The 20673-nt window shown below is 37.9% G+C and overlaps 1 pseudogene; it reads left to right on the forward strand.

The window, feature by feature from the left end:
• Positions 1 to 19582: 19582 nt before the first annotated feature.
• On the forward strand, positions 19583 to 20673 carry LOC143602450 (temperature-induced lipocalin-1-like; annotated as a pseudogene).

A 20673-nucleotide genomic window follows, 5' to 3' on the forward strand; every position in this document is an offset into this window, starting at 1 on the left:
GAATAACCTGCAAGTAAGAGAAGAAACACCCGGCAAATCTCGGAAATAAAAATAAAAATGAAAATAAAATAATAAGAAAAGATATTACCGGGTTGCCTCCCGGGAAGCGCTAAGTTTATTGAATAGTCTTCAGTCGGACTCGCTCCTGAAACCTCAATCAGGAGGCTTCTCCTTTATCCTCTTCCCATGATGCTCCTCAACACTCTCCTATTACAATTGGTCAGGAAGAAACCAATTGCACAACTCTCATGGGCCCGACCATATGAATTAAACTCGGGCCACCAACTCTTGAATTCCCCCAAAAATGGTTCAATGAAGTGAAACGGGGAAGTCAATCTCTTCATCACACTAAGATTTCTTCACCCAAAAATCCTCCTTCTAATTCTTTTAGCCAAATTTTAAACCTTAACATGTCCCAAATGGAGATTAAGTATGGTTCGTGTTTTGGTTTTTCACAATCGAGGTGAAGTGTCGGAAGGACCGAATCACTAACTACCTCATGGCTCTCCTTACAAAGCTCCTTCTTGATCCCCACACTTGGCTCGTTATATATTAAATCTTCAAGCAGCTTTAGATCACCAAGTGGGTCAAACTCGCCTTCATCCGTAATGGCAAAGTCCATCAACTCTTCACCAAACTCATCCTTAAATTCTTCCTCCCAAGAGGGAACATACTCCTCTACCCTCCGCTCCTCCATTCCGGTATCTTCAATCTCACTCAGGGTTTCAAACAAAGGTGGATTCAAAGGTGGAATATATTCCAAATCATTTCTAATAGCAAACAATACATCATCCATTATTGCCTCCGATTCTGGGGTGGGCTCTAATATATTCCCTGACAAATATTTATACCTTAAGAAGTTCTCCATTTGATCATATGCAAATCGGTATAAAGGAGGCGTCGCCAAAAGTGATTCCCATGAAGCTTTCCGTGCCTCGACTTCTATATTTCTTCTCTCATAAGCATCATGCACCCAGTGATTTCCGCCACAAACTTTGCACCATGGTTCTCCAACTTGTAATCTAAACATTTTTCCTGTAAAGAACACTCAAAAGAAACGGATCACGGGCACCAGATAAAAATAGAAATAAATAGTTAAGAATAAAAATGATAATAATAAAAATAAAACTAAACTTAAACTACACCAAACTATAATAAACTAAACTAATTAAAATAACTAATCTAATCTAAATATAAATACGAAATACAATAGGCAAGTCCCTAACTCGAGTCGTTCTCAAGTCGCCTAAAACCGTGTCCCCGGCAACGGCGCCAAAAACTTGATGTGTGTCTAATGAATGATTTTTCTATGGAACTCACAACTAAGCTTTAAATTTAAAACGGATATTCTTAATAACCTCACACAGCCGACAAGTGTATCGGTCGAAAGTAGTATAGGCCTAAGAAGTCCGAGTATCAAACACAAGGACACGTGAGAACGCCTATGATTACTAAACCCTAGACAAGACCTTCTTAAGAATAATATTTTGATTAAATTTAATATTAAAACTAATTGACCTAATTTACTTTAAACTAACTTAATTAATTAAACTGGACTAACTGACAAAACTTACCACACTTAGAACACTTAACAACCCTTAACTGATACGATGGAGAAAACGTCTACCTAGGTAAGATTCATATTGAATGTCTAACAAGCTAATGGATTGAATGATATTACTACACGGGTATCTAAGGATGACACAACTGAGGTTCGCTCAAGAAAGCTAGATCACCTCTCGGTCTCACTAACAAACCCTAACTTACACTTAATTGATTTTAAGAACAAGCCGGGAAACGCATGCTAAGGTGTTCTAATGTCGACTCTCCTCTCGGACTCACCGACACACGACCCTAATGGAAACGAATACTACGCAACCAAGGATAGAGGAACAATTTGGTTTAACATAAACTAGATCAACTACTCGCTCACAAACCCAAACCTGACAAGAACCGACCCGCTCTCGCGCAATCCTAATCCTAACAAGTAAAAGCTATGAGACGAATTTACTTCCTATCACCTCTCGATCTCTAAGAAGGTGCTTAACCATCTGAATTCAATCAATTAACAACTTCAATAAAACCCTACGGTTGATCCTACCGCAATCAAACTTTAAATACAAAGTAAAGAATTGAACATACAACTATCAATCAAAACCAATTCAATTAATCGAAGTATGAGATTATGAGATAAAATCAATAAAATCAAATCCACTAAACACAACCTAATTCATCATTAAACCAAACTTTGAATAGCAATTCAAGTCATATTGATCAAACAATCCAATACAGTCATCAAAACCTAACAATAATCATCAACCCTAGGTAGAACAAAGAAGTTTAGCCAATCATAATCAATGAACAGTAGATAAAATAGATATAAATGATAAACATGTTGATATAAATCTGATTACAAAAGGTTTGAATGATTAAGAACCAAAAACGAGCTCACAAACGTTAAAATAGTCAAAACCGACAACCGAAGGATAAAAGATATAACCGTAAGCTTGTCCTCCTTGGTTTCTCCTCTAGAGCAAGTGTGGTGGCTGGAAAATATTATGTTAATTCGTTCATAGGGCATTATCCCTTTATATATATGTTTAAACACCTCCTTCCTAATATAAAATAGGTTAAAACAAGCCAGGCCACAAGGCCCACTAGAAGAGAAAATAGATGGGGTAGCTGATTCCTGAACATTATTGGAAGCCTTTGGGACATGTGGGACTTCGCATAGCACGGGCATGGATGCCTCACCTGGTCGCGTAGCGCGGCCAGGTCATGGGTACTCGTTTCTTCGTTTTCTAGACTCGTTTATCGTTAAACGCGTATACCGGCTTCATCCGAATCCCGTTTGAGCTGATTCTTTCTTCGTTAAACTCATTTTTTCGCTCTCTTCAATATGGGACCTATCATATACACAAACATTTAATTCATGCAAGAACACGTTATATTCGTTAACGGTTTACGCACAAAACAACATAAAAACGGGATAAAACGCTATGTGTTTTGCAATACATCAAAAGCCTAAATATAAGAAAGTCTTGAATTATAAAGGTTGTCTTGAAAGTCTTCAAACAAAATAACTGTTGAGAAAGGTAAACAATTAAAGTTCAAGGTTTAAAATGTAACTATTTAAGAAATTATAGTAATAGTCTTTTAAAAATATAAGTTTGCTCGAAACCGGGTTAAAATATCTAGCCTTAATATTTATTCAACCTATGTTAAGTAATAAGGTGGGTAAAAATGCAAGAATGCAAGTCCATTTATAATATAGATACTAAAAGTCAACTTTCCAATATAATGAATGTTATGAGATAACTCAATAAAACTTAATAAGACTTAACCAAGTATGTAGTTCTATTGTTATAGAACTAACCATGTCTGTTAAGCGAGTGTTCGGTTTGTCGGTCCAAACTTTGTTATAAGATCAAGTTGGATCAACATTCCAAGTACTTTAAGAAATTAATTAAAATCAGTTTGTAAAGTATTTTTAAAGAAATATACAAGTATTGATAGCTAAAAACACACTTGTGTGTCTTAAGCGAGTGAAATCGGTTTAGTTTGATTTGGTTCAGTTTCCATCTCACCATAAGTTCCTAGATGGTTGCCACATGCCCAAATATCAAAGAACTTGTATAATAATGTAAAAATGAGAATACATTAAGTTTTACATGTAAAAGTTAACAATAAAGTCTTTAAACGAAAGTTCAGTTTTCGGTTCGGATCTAGTTTCGGGTTAAGGCCGAGTTTATTCTACAAACTCGATAGAACTCATAAAAATGATTTTAGAAACTTAAATCTAACATGTTTAAACAATTATTTAACAAAACTAGTAAACAAGTTCGGTTTACGGTTTAAAGCTATTTACGGTTAAACCGAGCCTAGTCTCTTCAAACCCATAACCATAGAACTTCATAAATATGATGTACAAACTAAAATGAGCACAAGTTAAGCATGGTTAACATGTATTAACAAATTATATAACTATATATATATATATATATATATATATATATATATATTTATATATAATAAATGAAGATCTTTCGGCTGAGTTGTCAAATAGAGAAGATGTTTGCTTAGTTGTCAACCAGAGAGAGCTACCTTTTACAAAGCTTCAGGAGGAGAAGAATATTCTGAAAGTTTTATATCTATATCTATAATCCCTGTCTCAAAATTCAAAATTTTGAAACGCACTCTCTCTCTCACGACTTTGAAGCTTCAATCTTGAAGAAACACTAGATCTCACAGCCTCTCCGTCGCAAAACCCCAACATATGAAACATGGTTGCCTTATAATACTGATAGTGTTAAAGGGTTTAATTTCGATGTTATTCTGCTTCTCTGGCGTCAAAATCGGCAGGTAATCTTTAATTTGTTCATTTCTATTGGGATGTCGATTTCGAATTATTGCGTTTTATACTAATTGGTTGTTGCAGTTGATTGAGTTTCTCTAATTCCGTTTTTGCAGAATTGTAGCTTGATTTCACATACTGTAGGAACCAACAGTTAGACATAAACGAGAAGAAGAGTGTTGCTGATCGACTCGCTAATTTAGGTAATTTTATGACTAGGAAGATTCATTTATGTGTCACATTTACATTTTGTTTCATTTATTTTCCAACTTAATTAAGGTTAAGGTTGTTATTAGTTGAAGCAAAAGGGGTCATGTTCTTCATACTAATTAAATATATTGTGCAATTATAGCTAACAAACAAAGAAATATAATGTGTTTCAAATGAGGTTATTATTGTCTTAATTTGATAATAATCTTATATCTTTGTACGGAAGTCTGTTGAGTTTTACAAACCCTATATTGAGTCCAGCACTTTAACAATGTTACCAATCAAACACATTGAAATTCAATTTTATTGCGAATTTGTGATATTGTGATGTAAGTATAATAGTAGTCGGTTCAATTTGTTATCCATATTATGCATTTTCTTACTGTTATGTGTGATATTTGGGATAATAATTCAATTTTAACAAGGTTAAATGTACTTCTAGATATAATCATCATATTGCATCTATTTTGGTCATTTATTTGCTTTTTACTAAAAGCTTAGCTTGCCAATGTAAAATGTTAGATAGAGTTAGAGTCAAAGTTCAAGTTCAGGTTCAGTTTGGTTGTAGTTGTTTGTACCTCATTCGTCTACATCGTTTTATTAGACATGCTTATTATTTTGATTAAACTAATGTAACTTTTATATATTCAACCACACGAATAGTTTATTAAAAAAGGTCAAAAATTTTTGGGCACGAACGGGGATTGTCCGTTTATTTAACTTTAACCGAACACGAACACAATCACAAGCATAATCAAACGAACTATGGTGATTGATTGTGATGTTGAGTTTTCCTTTTCAATTTTCTTGCATCTGCTGTTGACAAGATGCTTTCCATGAGGTTAATTATTTTCACTTTGTTTTGTTTTGTTTTGTTTATTAGATAGACATTAAAAATAATCTAAAAGTATGTCTTCAACTCGGTTTTGCAGTGCAGCTATTTCAGACTATGGACAGCTTAAGCCTTTGACAGGTGCAGCAATGAAGCATTAATATCTTGCAATGTCTTCAAACTAGCTTGAAGGGTATTCGGATCAAATCATTTAGCGGTTAAAATTAAGCTTTTGATTTAAAATATAAATTGGTTAACAGGTCATTTATGTTTTCAGGTTACACCAAATTGTAGGTTAAAAGGATTTTTTTAGTAACAAGGGCATTTCTGGGATTTCATATTCGGTACATTTGCAAAATTGATTAAGATGCCAGATTTGTGCTCTTTGACTTCGTAAAGTCGAAATACTGGCTAAAGCACAAATTTCATCAAAGGGATGGAAAAGTCAAACGATCTACGACTTAGAATTTTGTCAAAATTCGAGTCATTAGAACGATTCAAATTTGTTTATGCTTATTCATTAAAGGCTTTTTATATTTTTATAATTTATATTTTTTAGTTTATTATTCAAACATTTTGTCAAGATTCGTGTTCGTTCCCATTTGTTTACCTGACTATATATGGCCCGTTTGAGGTCAAAGTCGACCTTTTTGGAAGTAAACGGGTCGAAATTGTTTTGACGTCTTCTTTATCTTTTTGTAGCAAATTAATCGAATGATTGCTTATGTGGACAAAGAAGTCAGTGGTGAAATTGGTTTTGATGAATTAATTTGTATATGATGACCGCCAAAATCGATGAATTGGACAACAAACAAGATCTTACAATAGTTTTCTTGATAATTAATAAAGATAAAGATGTAACTTTTTATGTTCAATGTTTTTTAAATTAGAAGATTGCACACTTATTAATAAGTTTGCATTGTTATGGAAGAAAAACATCCTTAATGGCCGAAAAGTTGTTTGCAGTCAAAGCATATTATGGAAAAAACACATCCTTAATGGATATCGTTCATGGTTACAATCCTAATAACAACACTTATGAGGCCATAGAAACTTGGCCTATTAATTGTATTGCATAAGCTTATGAACCTAATCAGGTCCTAAAATTGCCTCATTTATGTTATGATTATATCATAATCCAACTTTGATTCTATGATTCTATATGTAAATGTGTTGTTTTTAATATTTTTTCCCAGCCCGTGTAATACACGGGTCTTTAACCTAGTATGTATATATATATATATGTATGATTAGGTTCATGTGAGAAGTGTTTTTAGTGCGAGAAGTAATATCAACCAAATCTAAAAATTTCTTTTTAATTTTTCTTTAAAATATATAAAAGGGTATAGTAGTAACATCTACAAAATGTTTTATATGGTAACTAATAAATGTAAGAAGTTTCAAAACATCTTATATTTTTATTTGTTTATAATTCATTTAAAAAATACTTTTACATTATTAAAAATGGTTAATTCAATTCATACCAAAATCCTGATTATTTGAATTTTATTTGCACCTATTTGATTTAAAAAAATTTACAACGATAAACACATACATAACATATATTTATAAAATGGGAAAAAGAATTGTAAGTAACAATGATTAAACAATCGGTTAACAATCAACATCATAATTTATGGATATCAAACTAGTAAACTTGCTTCATTTAGTTCGGTTTGAACATTTTTTAACACGTTACAAGTCATTATTATTATTATTATTATTTGATCAACTTTATGTGTAGTCAATTATGAGTTATGTGTAAGTGAATATTTCTTACTTGTAGGAGAAAAATCATATTATCTAACAATACGTGTAGATTAATATGAGTTATGTGTAGGTGGATATTAGCTGCGTGTTGGTGAAAATAAAATGAACCAACACTCTGTGTAAGTAAAAATAAGCTATGTATTCGTGATCACGAGTTACGTGTAAATGAAAATAAAAATAACCAACAAGTTGTATAAGTTAATATGAGTTATGTGTAGATGAATATTACTTACCTGTATGAGAAAAATCATGTTATCTAACAATATGTGTAGCCCGCGTAGGTTAATATGAGTTATATGTGGGCAAATACGACTTATGTGTAGGTGAATATTACTTACGTGTATGAGAAAATCGTATTTTCTAACAATATGTGTGTAACACCCCGACCAAAGGCGGATTATACATCGGGGCGCCACATATTGTTTCATTACTCGTGACACTATTGGGTGTCAATATTTAATAAATACATTCATTCGCGCACGCGCAGGGTAAACATAAATCATCATAAATCAATATATCATAATATTCGAACAACAATAACTTGTCTTGATACATTTTAATCTAGGTCCAAAATAAAGAAAACTCCCTACGTGTCCTCGAACTCCAAAACAGCTACTGCAAACCTGAACATGTGTTAAAATAAACGTCAAACACTTGCGTGTTGGTGAGAAATCAAGTTTAATACAATACATAGATAACAATAAATCTGCGCGCAACATGTGTATGTCTGGTTTTCAACAAGGGTGTAATCTGATCGGGACCAACTCTAAGATTCATAAGACTGCCAGTGCTCACAATTGAGCTCACAAACAAGACAAACTGTGCATGTGTAAACAAAAGAGAAAATCATAAACGATAGTTCTCCCGTGTTCATCTAATGGTACCATGAGAACTGCGGAATAGACCGACAAGACGGTTAATGATCCACACATACAAATAAACAGCCAAGTCTACGTCCTCAACACATGGGATACTGCGCGACTAAAGTTCATAAACCAGTTTAAGACTCTAAGTTTGTATGAACACATGAACATCCCAAAACATTAAAAGCAAAAAGGGATTAGGTACGAGATTACTCACATGATAAACGATGCGGTGTAAGATAAAGCAAGAACCAACTTTAAACAAGCACAAGTTAACCTATAAATAAGATTATTGTTTTAATGAATTGATTTAAGTCTTGATTATAAGTTAGCATAATTAATAAATAAATTATTATATATAATATATATATATTACCGGAAAAGCAGGGCAGAACAGGGAGGAAGACGGAGGCAGAGAGGAAGACGGCAGAGAGAGCAAGGGGCAAGAGAACAGGAGAGATTAAGTGTTTTGTGTGTGTAGTGTTATGAAAATATTATTATTATTTATAGGAAAACCCTAGGAGACATAATCCCTAGAAAAGGGGAAAGGATCTTTAACAGGATCAAGCAAAAGATATCAAAAAGCATAAGAATCCAAAAGCAAAAGATATGGAAAGATATGGCAGCTGCAGAGGCAAGATAAAGCTGACAGGGAACAGTAAAAAGCATGGGCGGGTCAGATAAAGGTACTGGTCAAGCATGGAAAAAGCAGATCTCAAAAGATAATGTCAGTCACTTTTTCTGTCAACCAATGGGGTTGGTGCGCATGCTGCGCCAAAAGTGGCTTTTCAGACATAAAGCAGATTAGGTCAACAGCACAAAAGATAAGACAACACAAAAGCAAACGGCTAGATTAAACAGAAGGAAACTCAAAGGGTTTAGCGCGAGAAGGCTCGAGCGCGAAGGCAGACACAGAAGGTCAAGAGAGCGCGAGCGCGAAGGCAGACAGAACCAACTTTAACGCGTCGCGGAAAGAACTACATTTCTAAGCGCGCCGCGGGAAGAATCACATTTCTTAGCGCGCCGCGGGAGGAACTAAAATTCCTAGCGCGCCGCGGGAAGAACTATAATTCTTCGCGCGTCGAGGGATGAACTATGATTCTTAGCGCGCTGCGAGAAGAACTACAATCCTTAGCGCGTCGCGGGAAGAACTACCGTTCTTAGCGCGCTGCGAGAAGAATTACAATTCTTAGCGCGCTGCGAGAAGAGTTCGTCTCGCGTATCGCTGTAACAGGTGGTCTTCACGCAGGATTCCTTGAAAGGGGTCTGGCGCGTGGAGCTGCGCAGACAACCTTAGGCGGGAAGGAACAAAGGACAAGCAAAGAGTTAGAAGAAAAAGAGGGAAACAAGGCGTAAGGGCGGGACGGCGACAAGAGGGAAAAGAAGCCGGAAAGAGAGAAGGAGAGGGACGGGACGGCGGAAAGAAAGAGAGAGAAAGAGGCGGGAAGGAAAATATATATTATTATTAAAAGTAAAATATAAGTATAAATAAATATTAAATCATAAAAGAAAGAGATCGGGTCAGAGAAACGGGTACCTGGGTCGGGTCGGATCGGGGCAGATGTCACAGTCTCCCCTACTTTAAGAAATTTCGTCCCGAAATTTATCTCGAAGTAGGTTGCGCAGAGAACAGGTGCGGGTACTTGATCTTCATTTGATCTTCCCTTTCCCATGTAAACTCGGCTCCGCGCTTGGACTCCCAACGAACTTTCACGATAGGGATACGACTGCGCTTGGTTTGCTTAACCTCGCGATCCATAATCTCAACAGGCTTCTCAACGAAATGCATAGTTTCATCAACTTGAACTTCATCAAGCAGAATGTGAAGGTTCTCGTCAGCTAAACACTTCTTGAGATTGGATACATGGAACGTTGGATGCACATTACTGAGCGCGGGCGGCAGGTCAAGTCTGTAGGCAACTTTTCCCACTCGCGCGAGAATCTTGAATGGACCAACATAACGAGGAGCAAGCTTACCCTTCTTCCCAAAGCGGACAACACCTTTCCAAGGCGACACTTTGAGGAGAACAAGATCACCAACTTGAAATTCGAGAGGCTTTCGCCTGCGATCTGCGTAACTCTTCTGTCGGCTTCTGGCAGTCAGCAGATGATCACGGATCTTGGCGATTTTATCGGTTGTCTCTTGAACAAGTTCGGGTCCTGTGATTTGAGCTTCTCCCACTTCGCTCCAACAAATCGGGGAGCGGCACTTACGACCGTAAAGTGCTTCAAATGGGGCCATACCAATACTGGAATGATAGCTGTTATTATAAGAGAACTCGATCAAAGGCAGGTGCGAATCCCAATTACCTCCAAAATCAAGAACACAAGATCGGAGCATATCCTCAAGAGTTTGAATAGTTCGCTCAGACTGACCGTCAGTCTGGGGATGATATGCCGTACTCATGTCCAAGCGAGTTCCTAGCGCAGATTGGAGAGATTTCCAAAAGCAGGATATAAAACGGCCATCGCGATCGGATATGATGCTCAAAGGAGTACCATGGCGGCAGACAATTTCCTTGACATAAAGCTGCGCGAGTTGCTCAACACGGTAGTTTTCACGAATGGGCAGAAAGTGAGCAGACTTAGTCAAACGATCCACTATTACCCAAATGCTATCATGTTTGCTTGTTGTCAAAGGTAACTTGGTAATAAAGTCCATCGCTACACATTCCCATTTCCACGTAGGAATTTCTGGTTGTTCGAGCAAACCAGATGGGCGTTGATGTTCAGCTTTTACTTTAGAACAAGTCAGGCATCTAGCTACGAACACAGCAATATCCTTCTTCATACCGGGCCACCAATAAGTAATGCGCAAATCCTTGTACATCTTATCAGCGCCAGGATGAATAGAATACCGAGATTTGTGCGCTTCACTCAGGATATCAGCGCGAAGATTCTCATCACAGGGAATCCAGATGCGATTAAGATAGCAGAGAATTCCACTCAGATTAGGGACAAAGTGCGCTTCCGCGCCACACGCTAACTCGGCGCGAAGGTTACCGTTACTGATGGATGCGCGCTGCGCGTCACGAATGCGCGATTCAAGGTTGCTTTGGATCGGCGCGAAGTGAAGCTGCGTGCGCGGCAAGATACAGTTAAGTTGGCAGGGTTTTCGGCTGAGCGCATCGGCTACCACATTAGCCTTACCAGGATGATACCGGATCTCACAATCGTAATCGCTGATGAGTTCGTTCCATCGGCGTTGCCTCATGTTAAGTTCCTTCTGATCAAAGATATGCTGAAGGCTTTTATGGTCAGTGTAAAGGATACACTTAGTACCATAAAGGTAGTGTCTCCAGATCTTCAAGGCAAATACAACTGCACCAAGTTCGAGGTCGTGAGTCGTATAATTCTTTTCATGAACCTTGAGTTGCCTTGATGCGTAAGCGATAACCTTGCCTCGTTGCATAAGAACACAACCGAGACCTTGGTTGGAGGCATCGCAGTACACGACAAAATCATCATTACCCTCAGGTAGCGCAAGGACAGGAGCTTCACACAACAATCGCTTGAGCGATAGAAAGGCTTCTTCTTGCTTCGAGCCCCAAATATACGGTTTACCTTTGTGCGTTAGAGCTGTTAAAGGCAAAGCGATCTTCGAGAAGTTCGAAATGAAGCGCCGGTAATAACCAGCTAAGCCCAGAAAGGAACGGATCTCAGAAGGAGAGGATGGCGTAATCCAGTTTTTGATTGCTTCAATCTTGGATGGGTTGACATGAATACCCATCTTGTTTACAACATGACCAAGAAACTGTACTTCATCAGACCAGAATTCACACTTGGAAAGCTTAGCATAGAGTTGCTCAGCTCTAAGCTTTTGCAATACCAATCGGAGATGTTGCTCATGCTCGGCCTTGGTCTTAGAATACACCAGAACATCATCGATAAACACAATCACGAATTTATCCAAGAAAGGCCTACACACCCGGTTCATTAGATCCATGAAAACGGCGGGTGCGTTGGTTAAACCGAAGGACATGACCAAGAATTCAAAATGGCCATAACGAGTTCGAAAAGCAGTCTTCGGAACATCTTCATCGCGGATGCGCAACTGGTGATAGCCAGAGCGGAGATCAATCTTCGAGAAACAAGAGGCACCTTGGAGTTGATCAAAGAGGTCGTCAATACGTGGTAAGGGATACCGGTTCTTAATGGTGAGTTTGTTCAACTCGCGGTAATCTATACACATGCGAAACGATCCATCTTTCTTTTTAACGAACAACACCGGAGCACCCCAGGGCGAAGAGCTAGGGCAAATGAATCCTTTAGCAGTCAACTCTTGAAGTTGGCTTGCCAATTCTTGCATCTCAGCGGGCGCAAGACGGTAAGGAGATTTGGCTACGGGGGAAGCACCAGGGACAAGATCAATACGGAACTCGACTTCACGAGCGGGAGGGATACCAGGAAGATCATCAGGAAAAACTTCAGGGAAATCACGCACAACAGGGATATCGCGAAGCTTCTTTTCTTCAGCAGGTTTAACCACATGGGCTAGAAATGCAATACACTTCTTCCGCATGAGTCTTTGGGCTTCGGCGCAAGACATAAGCTTAAGACCGCAGGAGGGTTTCTCGCCGTAGATGTGAAGATCACCATTTTCTCGAGGAATGCGAATCATCTTCTTGGCGCAAATAACTTCGGCGCGATTATGCGTAAGCCAGTCCATACCAATAATATCATCAAAGCTTCCAAGAGGCATGGGGATGAGGTCGATCAGAAAATCGTTTTCGTTAAGATTAAGCGTGCAATCTTTAATCACAGAGTTAATTAAAACAGTTTCGCCATTAGCCAATTCAACTGAAAAATTTTCTTTTAAATCGTTGCGCGGTCGCGCAAGCTTCTGCTCAAACGCGCGAGAAATAAAACTTCGATCGGCGCCAGTATCAAAAAGTACAGAAGCATAAAATCCGTTAAGCAAAAATGTACCATTAACTACGTCATTATTCGCTTGCGCTTGGTGCGCGGTTATGTTAAAAGCTCGTCCGCGTGTCACTTGGTTCGAAATCTGGTTCACCGGATTCGCTTGTGTGATTTGCACTTGTAGTCTCGGGCACGCGTTCCGGAAATGACTGGGATCACCGCAGTTATAGCACGACCTGGGTCGTGGGTTTTGGTAGGTTGGTTGTGGGTTCTGCGGGTAGACTGGTGGTGTCGGCGCAATTGGGTTGGCGGGAGGGACTCTACAGTATTCGGCAGAGTGACCAACGCGGCCACATCGGTTACATTGTCGACACGGGGTTTGGGTTGGGTGGTGAAGTCTACAGGTTGGGCAAAAGGGTTGATTTCCTGTGTAAGGTTTCTTAAGTGGCGGGGCAGGGAGTGCGGGATTGGTTAAGGCATAGTTATGGACTACAGGAGGTGTTGGGTAGGCTGACAGAGGGTTAGGCGCGTAAACTGGAGGTTGGTAGATGGGTTGCTGGGCAATGGGCGGGTTGGTAAGCGCATAGGCCTTGCGCCTGCGCTTGAGGTTGTTACGGTTTGAGGGTTCTGGTTTGGTTTCTGTTGGTTCAGGAACAGTCTTGGTGAGTTTGGTCTTTTCTGTTCCCCGCAGGAACAGGGTTCCTGCTCTGACATGGTTGTCGCTGAGCACAGCGGCCAACTCGATGGCGTCAGAGAGGGTTACTGGGTTTCTGGCCCATACAGAATCTTGAATTTCCATGGGGAGACCCCCAAGGAATTTCTCTATGGCTCGGCGGGAAGGGGTAACAAGGTGAGGGACAAGCAAACTTAGTTCATGGAAGCGCGTCGCGTACTCGCGCGCTTCGCCACTGTATTGCTTAAGATTCCAAAATTCTTCCTCCAGGCGCTTAACTTCGTTGGGAGGGCAGAATTCTCGCGTCAGAATTTCCTTGAATTCCTCCCATGTCATGCTAGAAGCAGCTTCTGCGCCACGCGCATGAGCTACTCCATTCCACCATGTAAGCGCTCTAGATTCCAGGATACTGGAAGCATACAGGGTTCGTCTGTCTGAGGGGCATTGGGTGTGGAGGAAAGTGTTTTCTATTTTCTCAAGCCACTGGAGCATCACGGTGGCTCCTTCAAGACCTGTGAACTTTGGAGGGTTACCCGCGTTGAAGGATTTAATGTTATAACTGGAGGTATTATTTTGGCTCAAGGCTTGGGCTATCGCGGCGGCCATTTCCTGGGAACGTTGCTGTCTACGCATGCGCGAGGCTTCTCTTCTCTGAAATCGGCGAGATAGCGGAGGCATTCTATAAAAATTTTAATTTTAGTTAATATCTTGGTTTTAGCGCAAAGTATAACCTCGAAAAGCTTGGTTTCACGGAGTCAGTTACTGTCAAAAGTTAAAGTAAAATAAATGACCCTAAATGCAGACTTAATAAAGGTAACAAATTCGAATCAAGAATCGACAATTCATGTATCACCATGACTTTCCGAATTCCCAATTTAAAATATACGAGCAAACGAGTATTGGAGATTGACGATTCATGTATCACCATGACTTTTCAATCTTCAATATAAAATATACAAGAAAATGAGTATTGGAAGTTGACAATTCATGTATCACCATGACTTTTCAAGTCTCCAACCTCAGAACATAATCGTAAATGGAAATTGAAAATCAACTATTCATGTATCACCATGACTTTTCGGATTTTCAAATCCAACAAACGAATATGTAAGTAAAATCAATAAAAATCGAAATTCAACAAAAATCGAAATATCGCGAAATAAAACATAAAATCATATACTGCGCAAGCGCGAGCATATTCATAAATAACGAGTAATTAACAATAAGCGCGCGAACATGAGATTTCTCTCATGCGCGAGAAGGGACTCTTAGGTATTCTAGGCCGTTACGTCTAACCACCTATCCTAAAGTCAACGAGCTCTGATACCAATCTGTAACACCCCGACCAAAGGCGGATTATACATCGGGGCGCCACATATTGTTTCATTACTCGTGACACTATTGGGTGTCAATATTTAATAAATACATTCATTCGCGCACGCGCAGGGTAAACATAAATCATCATAAATCAATATATCATAATATTCGAACAACAATAACTTGTCTTGATACATTTTAATCTAGGTCCAAAATAAAGAAAACTCCCTACGTGTCCTCGAACTCCAAAACAGCTACTGCAAACCTGAACATGTGTTAAAATAAACGTCAAACACTTGCGTGTTGGTGAGAAATCAAGTTTAATACAATACATAGATAACAATAAATCTGCGCGCAACATGTGTATGTCTGGTTTTCAACAAGGGTGTAATCTGATCGGGACCAACTCTAAGATTCATAAGACTGCCAGTGCTCACAATTGAGCTCACAAACAAGACAAACTGTGCATGTGTAAACAAAAGAGAAAATCATAAACGATAGTTCTCCCGTGTTCATCTAATGGTACCATGAGAACTGCGGAATAGACCGACAAGACGGTTAATGATCCACACATACAAATAAACAGCCAAGTCTACGTCCTCAACACATGGGATACTGCGCGACTAAAGTTCATAAACCAGTTTAAGACTCTAAGTTTGTATGAACACATGAACATCCCAAAACATTAAAAGCAAAAAGGGATTAGGTACGAGATTACTCACATGATAAACGATGTGGTGTAAGATAAAGCAAGAACCAACTTTAAACAAGCACAAGTTAACCTATAAATAAGATTATTGTTTTAATGAATTGATTTAAGTCTTGATTATAAGTTAGCATAATTAATAAATAAATTATTATATATAATATATATATATTACCGGAAAAGCAGGGCAGAACAGGGAGGAAGACGGAGGCAGAGAGGAAGACGGCAGAGAGAGCAAGGGGCAAGAGAACAGGAGAGATTAAGTGTTTTGTGTGTGTAGTGTTATGAAAATATTATTATTATTTATAGGAAAACCCTAGGAGACATAATCCCTAGAAAAGGGGAAAGGATCTTTAACATGATCAAGCAAAAGATATCAAAAAGCATAAGAATCCAAAAGCAAAAGATATGGAAAGATATGGCAGCTGCAGAGGCAAGATAAAGCTGACAGGGAACAGTAAAAAGCATGGGCGGGTCAGATAAAGGTACTGGTCAAGCATGGAAAAAGCAGATCTCAAAAGATAATGTCAGTCACTTTTTCTGTCAACCAATGGGGTTGGTGCGCATGCTGCGCCAAAAGTGGCTTTTCAGACATAAAGCAGATTAGGTCAACAGCACAAAAGATAAGACAACACAAAAGCAAACGGCTAGATTAAACAGAAGGAAACTCAAAGGGTTTAGCGCGAGAAGGCTCGAGCGCGAAGGCAGACACAGAAGGTCAAGAGAGCGCGAGCGCGAAGGCAGACAGAACCAACCTTAACGCGTCGCGGAAAGAACTACATTTCTAAGCGCGCCGCGGGAAGAATCACATTTCTTAGCGCGCCGCGGGAGGAACTAAAATTCCTAGCGCGCCGCGGGAAGAACTATAATTCTTCGCGCGTCGAGGGATGAACTATGATTCTTAGCGCGCTGCGAGAAGAACTACAATCCTTAGCGCGTCGCGGGAAGAACTACCGTTCTTAGCGCGCTGCGAGAAGAATTACAATTCTTAGCGCGCTGCGAGAAGAGTTCGTCTCGCGTATCGCTGTAACAGGTGGTCTTCACGCAGGATTCCTTGAAAGGGGTCTGGCGCGTGGAGCTGCGCAGACAACCTTAGGCGGGAAGGAACAAAGGACAAGCAAAGAGTTAGAAGAAAAAGAGGGAAACAAGGCGTAAGGGCGGGACGGCGACAAGAGGGAAAAGAAGGCGGAAAGAGAGAAGGAGAGGGACGGGACGGCGGAAAGAAAGAGAGAGAAAGAGGCGGGAAGGAAAATATATATTATTATTAAAAGTAAAATATAAGTATAAATAAATATTAAATCATAAAAGAAAGAGATCGGGTCAGAGAAACGGGTACCTGGGTCGGGTCGGATCGGGGCAGATGTCACAATGTGTAGGTTAATATGAGTTATGTGTAGGTGGATATTAGCTATGTGTTGGTGAAAATAAAAGGAACCAACAGTCTATGTAGGTAAAAATAAGTTATGTATTGGTGATCACGAGTTACGTGTAAATGAAAATAAAAATAACCAACAAGTTGTATAAGTTAATATGAGTTATGTGTAGATGACTATGTTTCTTGTGTAGCTGAATTTATTATCATTCACCTTTTCATATGTAAGGTTAAAAATATCTCAAAAAATTCTTTTGAAATCATCAACGTAAAATTTTTTATCATGAATATATTTTATTTAAGTTATCCTTAGAATATGTTTGATGTAAAAGTCAATTTCTTATTTCTAGTAATTTGTAACTTTGTACTGGAATTAATGTGGAGAGTAATGTAGGATTAATTAGTGTAATTAATGGTTTCAAACAATTAAACATACAAGACATAATTACCCTTTTGTCATAAAAGTCTTATAAATTATTTTTCTTTTTATTACAATTTTGCCATAATCGTTACTTACCATTGATTACCATTTATTAGGCATAATCAATGGTTGAGATCGACTTCTCGCACTTCTCGCTATAAAATCACTTCTCGCGTGATCCATCCCTATATATATATATATATATATATATATATATATATATATCAAGGACCACGAAAGTCCTTCATGAAGTCTTGCCTTACGAGGCCCGACACTCCACCGACCAAGACCGGAGAAGTAACCACCAAAGGTAAAAATGGGTGTATATTATATATATGTTGTATAATCATATTCAAGTATTAATAAGACTAAACAAACTAATTAAAATGAAAGACTTTACTCAGTTTGACTTTTGAAAGTCAAACCTTCAATAACAAAGAAAAACAACCTTAAGATCTTTGAATTTGAGAGATAATTTGAAGTATGAGCAGGTGTAAAATGAAGGAGATGGTCATGTATATATATGGTAAGTTGAAATGGACAAGCATAAAAAGTGTTGCATGAAAATGGAATGGTTTAAGTCACATGTTTGCATAAAAATAACAAAACACAAGCTACTGACTTGATACAGATCGCGATACGCGACGAAGATGGCCATCACCCATCGCGTATCGCGATGGGTTGGGCGGCTAATATTTTTAAACTTTGATAAATGGCAGAAATGGTCCCTAAAGTTCGTTTTAAGCGTTTTTAAGGCGTTTTAAGGACTAAAAACGATGTTTTCGAGACCCAACAAGTGTAAAACAATATTGTAACATAAAATCCATATTTTCGATTATATCATAAGTTTCGGTTTACCAATCGGGTTGGTTTACATAATAAACGATTACAAAACGAATACAAATCGGACCTGAAATTGACGAATGTCACACCGAATTACTTCGGTTCAGGTTCGGGTTAGTATTTTCTTGGATTTCATTTTCTTGGGTCAGGTTAGTTTGGGTTTAGGTACGGATTTTTTTGGGTTGAGTTTCAGGTTGCGGGTAAAAGTGGCAGCCCTACTTTCAACTATTATAAATAAGAATCACTACCTTCACTTTATGCAACTTTAAATTTTCTAATATTCTTCTAACTCAAAATAATCACTATTATTTGAACATGGTTTTAAGGTTAGTATGCATTTGTAATTTTCCTGGCAATTACACACATGAAATGAAACATATCATTTTGTTATATTTTAATTTTCGATTTATGTTGCTTGATTATACACATTTTAATTGTAAAATATAATGTCAACTAAAAATTTGTCATACAAAAATATTAATGACAACAAATTTATCATGATCAATCAATTTTCTAAATATTCTAAGGATGATTATATCATCAAAGTTCAAATAATATGGTTTTTGAGATAATCATGTTTTTTTAACAAACATGAGCAGATTTCTCAAATGACATCATATTAATGATTAAAATCTATGATATTTTATGTGTATGAATATTTTTTTATTAGTTTCATGGATATATTATCATTTATCTAAAGTTGGTATGTACTTAGAGAATCTTTTTTTGTCACACGAACAACCATACGTGACTATATCAAGAGTTATAAGCATACCTGTATGTTACCTTATTAAAAGTTACAAGCAGACATGGACTATAAATTTTGATTTTGGATTAAGAATGTATACATAATAATACAATCACAAACGTAGTATAAAAGGTAGTTTTGACTTATTTATAACATATTTGTGTAATCTTAGTTATATATTTTTTGTAATTTTAATTGTATTAACAATATATGATCAATTTGTTGACTGTATTTCACTTAATGGTTAAAATTTAAATTTTTCATCAATTACCCGTGTAATACATGGATCTCAAACTAATAAACCATATAAACACACAACGTATCTCTTACGTGTACGCGTTGTCCCCTCTTACCATACAATCATAGACATAAATATCATAACTTTAAAAAAATCAGAAAACGTAATTTCCTAATAATTACAAAATAGAAATCATCCAAAAGAAACTTAAGCTAGAAGATATTAGAGTATTCCCCAAGAAACCATACACTACCATTCTAGAATAATCCGACCCAATACTAGTGTTATTCACTTTTACACGTGTAAGGCCAGAAATCCTCCATGTCATTTCACCTTCACTTATATAATAACCCCTAGCTTTACTCATTATCCATGGCGAAGGATGTCGTGAAGGGCCTGGATCTACAAAGATACATGGGCCGTTGGTACAGCCCAAAAACGGGACCAACACTAGGGCTACCTACACCTTGAAAGATGATGGCACTGTCAATGTGCTGAACGAGACTTGGAGTGATGGTAAGCGTGGGTTCATTGAAGGGACTGCTTATAAAGCTGACCCTAACAGTGACTGGAGATTACTAGGTGCTGTATCTTGATGATGAGTATCAGTATGCTTTGATTGGTCAGCCTTCACGGAGTTATCTATGGGTATCATTCTCTTCTGTTTGCTTAATTTGTGTTTTTTCTAGTTTGGTTGAGTTGGTTAGTTTGTTAATTAATAATAGGTCATTTGGTCATTTTCTGACTTTGTGCGGTTGGTTAATTTGTTATAAATCGGTTATTTGGTTACTGACTTCGGTTGATTTGTAAATATTCAGTTAACTTGGTTATTTACTTCTACTTAGTGCCTACCATTGGTTAAGTTGATTTGTTATGTTTCAGTTAGTTAATTTGATTATTTGTGCCCTCCTAGTATGTGGTTAATTATTCATTCGATTTGATTTGAGTCGGTTAATTTTTATACCCCTAGTTTGTGGGATTGGTTGATTATTATGTTCGATTGAGTCGGTTAATTTGTTAAGAATTGGTTAATTTGGATGTTTTCTTGCTCCTAGTTTGTGCGATTGGTTAACTATTTGGTTTGGTTAATTTGGCTGTTTTCTTGCTCCTGGTTTGTGCAATTGGTTTATTATTTGGTTCGGTTAATTTGTTTGTTTACTTACTCTTCGTGCCGCTGGTTGATTTGATTTGGTTATTTGCTTATGCATAGTTTGTTGTGTAGATTTTGTGCAGGCAGAATCATATGGATGATGAGATATACAATAAGTTGGTTGAGAAGGCGAAGGAAGAAGGGTATGATGTGAGCAAACTGAAGAGGACGACACATACAGACCCGCCTCCAGAGGGTGAAGATGCACCAGCGGACACGAAAGGGATTTGGTGGTTGAAGTCGATTTTTGGCAAATAGACCGTCGGAACTGGAGAGCTATAGAAGAAAGTGTGTTTGGGGTAAGGGTTGTTGA

This window comes from Bidens hawaiensis, unplaced genomic scaffold (genome assembly GCF_021521415.1).
Source record: "Bidens hawaiensis isolate Kalapana, Puna unplaced genomic scaffold, B.hawaiensis_p1.1 tig00058938_1, whole genome shotgun sequence".
Taxonomy (NCBI): Eukaryota; Viridiplantae; Streptophyta; class Magnoliopsida; order Asterales; family Asteraceae; genus Bidens; species Bidens hawaiensis.